Raw genomic sequence first — 6880 nt, 5'->3', positions numbered from 1 at the left:
TCCTAGGAACTAGATTGAACTTCAGTACTGCATTCCACCCACAGACAGATGGCCAATCTGAGAGGGTAATTCAGATATTGGAGGACATGCTACGAGCTTGTGTGATTGAGTTTGAAGGCAGTTGGGACACACACTTGCCTTTGATTGAGTTTGCTTACAACAGCAGCTACCAATCAAGCATTGGGATGCCTCCATATGAAGCTTTGTATGGCAGAAAATGTAGAACCCACTTGGGTGAAAGAAAGATTTTGGACCCGAAATTGTTTAGCAAACTGAGGAAAAGATCAGGGTGATCAGAGATCAACTAAAGACTGCATCAGACCGTCAGAAGTCCTACATTGATTTAAAGAGAAGAGATATTGAGTATGCAATGGGTGAGAAAGTATTCCTCAAGATTTCTCCTTGGAAGAGAATTATGAGATTCGGCAGAAAGGGGAAACTGAGTCCTCGTTTCATTGGGCCTTATGAGATTCTGGAAAGAGTGGGTCCTTTGGCATATCGGTTGGCACTACCTCCAGAATTAGAGAAGATACATAATGTCTTCCATGTGTCTATGTTGAGGAGGTATCGATCAGACCCATCTCATGTACTACCAGTAGAAGAAATTGAAGTGAATCCAGACCTCACATATGAAAAAGAACCCATAGAGATTCTGGCTTATGAGGTAAAGCAGCTACGGAACAAGCAGATACCATTGGTAAAAGTGATGTGGAACCATCATTCGGGCTAGGAGGCTACTTAGGAACGAGAGGAGGACATAAGAAGACAGCACCCACAGCTGTTCAGAGATTGATACCAGGTAAAATTTCAAGACGAAATTTATTTTAAGGGGGGGGGGGGGGGAGAATTGTAACACCTTTATTTGCATAGCCTGGTAAATTTCACTGTTCCGGTGACCGGTGTCGGTCCGGATAATTAAAGGGATTAGAACCACACTTAAGACAACTAGAGAAGCCATAAATACAAATAATTAGTAATTATCAATTAGTTAAGTATGAATAAGAAAAACAGAACATAAGAAGTTAAACGAGCCGAGAGTCACAATGATGGGTGACCTTCTCGGGAACGACTGCGAAGTCGATTTAAACTCAAATTTCGAACCGTAAAATGTGACGCTGTGGTCCTTAGGACATTACGAACATAGTGGAAAAGAGAAAATCACGAAAAAGAATTGTTAAGCCAGTCACATAATTAGGTCAGGGAGCTGGAAGGAATATTGAATTATTTACAAACCGGGTTGAACCGGCGAGGGGCAATTTGGTCAATTGACCCCGAGAGCTGACCCCTGACCTAATTGTCAAATAAAATCGGAGAAAAGAAAATTTTGGAGTCGGGAATTAAATTACAGAGCCAATAGAAAAATAAATGAAAAAAAGAAAAGAAAAAGCTAATTACATCACTTTATGACATCAAAATGATGTCAAAATTGATTTTTAATTTCCTACCAAATTTGACTAAGTTAAATATCTATTAAGTAAGACAAAAATAAAACAAAAAAAAAATTACTCTCATCTTCTCTCCCAACCAAGCCGGCCAAAACCCTCCCTCACCTCCATAGATGTCCTCCATTAAAGCATGCACTCAAGCTTAAATTTTTTCACTAAACCTTAATAGCTTCCATAAAAACCTCATTAGAGCTTGTTATCTCAACCTAAGAAGAAAATTGAAAGAGGAAAGAAGAACAAAAGATAGAGATTTAGAGGATTTAAAGTTCTAAGAAAGGTTAGTAAGCAAACTTGATAATTTTAGTTTGATTCTTACATTTCTAACTTATTGAACTTGGAAATAAACTTTAAATAAAAGAAAAATTTATTGAGGGACCATGAGTGAATTTCGGCCAGCATGTGTGTGGGGGTATATTTGCATGGTTTGATAGATTTAAAAGTATATGTGATCTTGTTTGAGATGAAGAAACATGTATATAGGCATTGAATCAATCAAATGTAAAGACATTGTGAACTAGGGTTTTAGGACACTTAGGGTTAGAGACAAAAATGTGAGAAATGGGTACATGATATCCTTAACCTAGTTTGAAGTGGAAAATGGTCAATGGTGACCAAATGAAGTGTGTTGGAAGTGTTGGAGTTGAGATCAAATTCGGATTGAGTGTGGTCATGCTGCTGGCAGCATGACCAAGGTCCATTTGAGGGACCAAAAATGAAAATTTACAAGTCCAATTGGTATGAGACCAATTGGGAATGAAAATAGACACAAAATTACACAATTTTCAGTTAGGAAGCATACCCAAAAAGTGACCAAAACCTAGTGAACAAATTGACCAAACTCAAAAAATCTCAGTCTGCCCTGTACAAAATGACCAAATGAACGTCTGTTCATTTGGCCATAACTTGAGCTAGGCAGGTCTAAATGACCTGAAATGTTACCAGTGGACAGATGAGATATATACCTAAAACTTTCATGAAGAATACAAACCTAAATTATGCCATTAACCAAGTCATTTGGCCACCCAAAATTAGTGACCTAAAACTGCCAGAACCAAAATTGCCCCAAAAATTTGGGTTAAGTCCAATCCGGCAGCCATGGTTCAAATGGCTATAACTTGAGCTACAAAACTCCAATTGCAGTGATTCAAAAAGGAGAATAAACTTAAGACAATAGGGAACATTTTCTATGAAGAAAGTTTTGCCAAATTCCAACAGTAAAATGACCAATGGAACAGTGCAACCTTAGACACCAAAACTAAAAATTATCAAATTTTCCTAAAAGACTTAGAATTTGAGTAAACAACCAAAACCAACAAATTTAGTGACCAAAATGTGGTATGTGGGTGAAGTTGGAATTCCCATATGTATTAAGCCTTAGAAAGTCAACAATTTGACTTGAATAGTATTTTGAATAGTAACCCCGAAACACAAAATTTAAATAACGTCGAGTTTAGCACATTAAAGCTAGGTAAAAGTGAAGTTAAATTTATTTTTGGATTTATGTTAAGTTATGGTACTGAAACACTGTGAAATTGTGTGTTTCAGTTGAAAAGAACACCGGAAAAGAACCCGAAGAATCGAGTCAAGGCCAAGAGGCGACTCGCTTGAGGTTTGTGCACAGCGTATAATTTCTGTAAATTATTTGCTGCATATTGTTTTGAATAATTTGAAAAAGTGAATTGTGATATTATTTATGATGCTTTGATCTAAATTCTTAAAAGTTATTGTGTATGTTTAAAATGGCAATGTTTAGCAAATTGTTAAGATAAGTTTTGAAACTATAGTGTTATAACCATATATTTGAACACCTCACTAGTATGACTAGTGGGGGTAATTAGTTTCGAATTTTGATTCCTTCTCTGGATGAAGTGTTGAGGTGTGTGCCAGTAGAAGAGAAATTTGAATGGATATCCATATATTTGAGCTAGCTAGCCTTGTGATGTGATTTCTCCTTAGCCTCTGGCTATTGAGATTATATTTGTTTCGAATGGCATGATATAACTGTGGGTTTTATGAAATGTGTTTTGATTCTTCGAAATGAAATTATTTGGAATAAAATCTCATAATTCATGTTTTGTGTTTAACTCTCATATTTAGTTTAATTTTTGAATAAATGTGATTTAAATTCTGCATAAAGATTATTTTAGTATGTTGTGCACCACTGAGTCCTAGTACTCAGCGATAGCTTTTATTGCTGTCGCAGATTTAGAGACTAGAGGAGCAGCAGACTGAGCTGCTGAGGATTGAGGATCTATCAGCTTGAAGTTATCGGGTATAATTTATACCCTGACTGTAAATATTTCTTTTGATGTATGTATTGCACATAAATGTATGGACATGTAAAAATTAGTCTTGAGCAGCTTGTATAAAATTTGTATAAAGCTGTAATAAATTTTAGTTTGAATTTCTCTTAATGTAAATTTTGTAATGATGTATATAAATTGTTTTATCTTTAATGAACTATGAATGGAACTATTTTATTTAATTTGAATGAAATAGATTACTAGTATTTTGATGATCATTGGATAATGGATTTGAAATTTGGAAGTGAATAAATGTGTTGAGAAATTGATTGAGATGATTGTGAATTTAAAGAAGTTATTGAGAAAAATTTTTGGAAGTGCTTTTTATAGGGATTTAAAGAATTGTTTTCTCAAATGACAAACGGAACTCTGTCAAAATTTTTATAAAATTTGAGGAAAAATAAAATGGGCCAAAAATTTTAACTAGTTTTCAACTTGAAATAAATGATTAATACTTATTAGAAAATGCTCACCACTTATTAAAAATAAGAAAATTGTTTAAAAATCCCTTGTAGAGTACTTAATGAGTTATCGGTAGGTGAAGTTCGGTAGTTCATTAGGTATTCTACGGGATCATGTTATGCCTTACAGAGGGATAAGGTGTGACATTATACCTTGGTATCTTCATGTTTGTTTAATAACAATTACCACACACAACTCCATCAATGGAAAGTATTTATTCTTGCTTCCAGAGGGTGTAGCACTACAACTTCTAAATATTTTCTCAAATGCCTAAATCATTCCTTTTTGACAAAAATATCAAAATAATTATAAGACTCCATATTGAAGTTTAAATATCTTTACCCAAATCAGTTCAATATACTGTTGTTCTGCACTTTCTCCCTTACAGTGCTTTATAGGGTGTTATTTGTGTGCTAGCTTAATAACTATTATTATATACAAATTTTACCAGTGGGAGGTATCTGTCCATCTCCCCTCAAATTCAATGACACAAGTTCTCAGTATATTCTCGAGGAATTATCACATATTACAGGTTATTATTATCATTTCATTTCTTTATTTATAGGAACTCAATGAGTTTCAGAATTTACCTGAATTAATCGTTTTGACTATCCATCCATCTGAGGATGATAAGCCGTACTGAAATCTCTAAGCTTATAAAAATTACTGTGGTATAGGTAGTTCACATTAGTGTAACGAAGTGACTAACTCTAGCTACCTTACAAGTGTGATCTTTCAATATGCTAGTTCTGAAAGTTTAAATTTTTAACTAGAATTTTCACATTTATTTCCCGTAATAGTACTCTATTCGGGCATAACTGTATCAAATCACAGACTACTTATAAATATTCTCATTTTATTGTACCACGAGGAAGCACGTAGCTCTATACAATAATCCCATGTCGGTACTGTAATCTGCAGCTTACAATATTATAATGCTCTCGAGAACATTACATAGTCACTATGTTATAACCTCATGAACTAGGTTTTCTACTTTTTTTTCTAATGCTCTCTGCAACTCTGAGTTTATATCTTAACTTTGAATAATCAAAAGTAAACAGATCTATATTAGTGTCACCTCGACTCTTATGAATGCAATGCATATATGCACACTAGTTCTTTCTACTTATCTGTGCCTAGGAATCCCTAAACCATGCTCTGATACCACTAAATGTAACACCTCTCACCCGTCTACAGTGTAGCCGAGCAAGGCATGTCACACGGAGTGTCGGAGCACCTGATCTTATCTGATTTCATTACAGTTCTTGATTTACTTGTTCAAAAATTTAGCTAAGGTTTAGGCTATTTTTACTGTTTATCAAAATCTGACTAATTTAGAAATTTCAAAAATTTTAACGACAATCTAGCAGAGTGCCGGCTGTAATTTGGACTAATAGTTCTTCTGAACCTGCCAAAAACAATTTCAATATATATCCTCAAATTCACAACTCAGAATCAGTCTCAAAATTTCCCATACTCAATCTCAATCAGAATCATCATGATCAGATACTTAACTCATATATCAGAATTCTTACATTTCATTAACTTACATAATATGCCAACTAATTACATAAGTTTGTCAAGCACAGGATATACAAATAATTTACAATATACTTAGAATGAACAAAATACATAACATGTGTAAATATGAGCCCTATCTACATGCATTGCTGAGGAGGTCACAAACTTGTACACTTCTAACACTTTTGCAGATCTGGACCCCAAAATCTCAGTTGAAGTACTTGCGCAAGGAAAACAATTCCATCGCGCTAAGCATTTCTGTTTAGTGGTGCAGTAGTATAATAAGAAATAATATATACAAATAAAGAAAGAAATAAATCATAATTCGGATACTCAGGAATCAATTTAATTTAGTATGGTATTTCTAGTATCAACTATCTTATATACTAGTTTATTCCTCTTTGGAAGTGCTTAGTTTATAACCTTTCATTAAATATACTCAGTATACAAATTATTCTAACTATATTGTATTTTAAGTCTCTATGGTTCTGCAAATTGTATTTTTGTTATATTTCTATTGCTAATCTCTTTTACTCATTCAATTCAATACTTAATTTAATTGTACTGAAATTTTATTATACTTAACTGCCTGAATTGAATAATATTTTAATTGAATGCCCGTGTAGCCTATACACTGACCAGACTGGATAAATGGATATACTAGCTCTGGGTACCTAGTACCTCGGGCCGTCACACCATCGGTCACAAAGTATCTCTCGGTGTGCAAACAGTGAGGCTAAAATGCTATATAAACAATCAGGCAATAAGCCGAGTATCATAACATAATCCGTATAGCCATAGGCTATTAAAATCATACTGTGGCATAATGAGCCATAAAACATAGTGTGGCATGAAACCATTTATAATATAGCTATCAGAACCCTATTGGCATTTCAACCTATCCAAACTAGTCAACTAGGCAATACTAAAGCATTTACAAACTTAAATATTTAATTCTTTATTTTTAGGGTTTATAGGTCATTATGCCTTTCACTGGTCAACAAAATTGTTGACCTTTTTATGCATCATGGATAGGTTGACTCTAGTATCAACATGTCACAATTATTCAGTAGATCATCAAACAAATCACATTTTGTAACACCTCTATTTGCATAGCCTGGTATATTTCACTATTCCGGTGACCGGTGT

The sequence above is a fragment of the Hevea brasiliensis genome, chromosome 14 (assembly GCF_030052815.1).
Source record: "Hevea brasiliensis isolate MT/VB/25A 57/8 chromosome 14, ASM3005281v1, whole genome shotgun sequence".
Classification (NCBI taxonomy): domain Eukaryota; kingdom Viridiplantae; phylum Streptophyta; class Magnoliopsida; order Malpighiales; family Euphorbiaceae; genus Hevea; species Hevea brasiliensis.
The sequence above is the reverse complement of the archived record's forward strand: the minus strand, read 5'-3'. Positions refer to the sequence as shown.